The sequence below is a fragment of the Saccostrea echinata genome, unplaced genomic scaffold, assembly GCF_033153115.1.
Source record: "Saccostrea echinata isolate AGI-Se365-2 ecotype Australia unplaced genomic scaffold, CSIRO_AGI_Sech_v1 ptg000006l, whole genome shotgun sequence".
NCBI lineage: Eukaryota > Metazoa > Mollusca > Bivalvia > Ostreida > Ostreidae > Saccostrea > Saccostrea echinata.
Genome location: NW_026889755.1, coordinates 11,275,724 through 11,277,407, shown reverse-complemented (window position 1 = coordinate 11,277,407; position 1,684 = coordinate 11,275,724). Strand labels below are relative to the sequence as shown.

General features: G+C 37.9%; 1 pseudogene; it reads left to right on the top strand.

Annotated features, from left to right (window-relative positions):
* Positions 1-227: 227 nt before the first annotated feature.
* Positions 228-1,386, top strand: LOC133180382 (uncharacterized; annotated as a pseudogene).
* The last annotated feature ends 298 nt before the right edge of the window (positions 1,387-1,684 follow it).

Below are 1,684 nucleotides of genomic sequence, written 5' to 3'. Positions count from 1 at the left end.
TTATTCAGAACACATATTCTTTTGCGCTTTCTCCCATGTGGAAATATTATAGCGTTGCACATTTTGTTCAACACGTGTTGATCACGATGTGCAGTACTTGTTTTCATTGACGTCACTGATGCAGGGATTGTTAGCCCCTTGCGCCATTTGCTTTTACATGCCATGTGTTGTGGAGTTAGCATTTAAACAAATCAGATTTTTACTGTCTGTATTCTTTCTTTTTCGTCATGGCTAATGAGCCGGTGGACTTCGTAGATCAAGTTGACGAGGATGCTGCTCGTAATGATCACACGATGCAATCGAAGTCGAATTCTTCGACACCAGTGGCCATGCATAGTAATATTTCAGTGAATGTATGTTTGACCTGTTCATGTCATGCGTAACTGCAGATATATCAAAGACTATGTCATCAGTTCAAAAAGAACTTATTGCTTTGAAGTCTGATTTGTCCTCAGTGGATATAAGTCCGGACTATTCAAGGAAACGCAGACTGAAAAGAGTAGTTCGCCACCCCCTCGCAAGAAAACAAAATTGTCTTAAGTTTGTAATCGGCCTTCTCACGAACTTAGCGATGATGAATCTGATGAACAGAATTCAGATAAGTCGGATGCCGATGACGTACTCAATCCCCTTATTGAGGGAGACGATAGTATTCATGGTTCATCAGATGATGATTAAGTCTGCTCTTAATGAACTGTCGGAATTTTTCGGTGGTGAAGACAAGACAAGCGAGCCGTTAAGTTCTGAACTGGCAAAGATAATGGAGAAAATGTTCATGACCAAAACTAACTCGGAGAAAATTAAAGAAATCTCCAACAAGTATGATAGGCCAAAAAACATTAACAATGTTTCTGCACCAAAAGTCAACAAAGACATATGGGAAAACATGTCATCCAAAACAGAGCAAGTGACATTAAATTACAGACTACCCAGAATCTTGTAGGAAAAAGCCATGATTCCGACATTGAGACTGTTTGATATACTCATTAATTGCAACTCGAAAAAAGGGTTGGTTGATGTTAAGAAGGCAAAACAGCTGTGTGGTGACATCTTGAACTTTCAGAAATGTGTTTTCCATAACTTCACTTACAAGAGGCGGGAACAAATTATCCAGCCTGATAAAAACAGTTTGTTAGTTTATGTTCCGCAGAGAGCTCGTCAGAAAATTTATTTGGAGACGACTTGGGCAGTCAAGTGAAGAATGTTCTAGAGGCAAAGAAACTTGCGTAAAAGATATCGAACAAAGATTATGGTGGGAAATACAGGATCCCCAAATTCTCCAATAGCTACGGGAAGAAGCCAAGGCATGGGGCCGGAAAGAGCAATTTTTTGGCCAAACAGTTCAGTTTCAACAAGAAAAAGAAGAAGGGGGAGTCAATTCAGTAGTTACACATGATGTTAGTATGTCTAATATTTGTACAAATGTAGATCAGTTTGTATTGAAGAACACGCCTGAAAATTGTACTGCAGGCAAAATCAAATTTTTTTTTACATAATTGGTGTAGATTGACTCAGGATAGTTGGATTCTTGATGTTGTTAAAGGTTACAAGATAGAATTCAAATATGAACCTTTTCAATTTCACGTACCAAATTCACTAAAATTTTCTGAAATTGAATATGAAGCTGCTCATAGAGAAGTAGAAAAATTTTTGAAGAAGAAAATTGTGGAAAGAGTTCATGTGA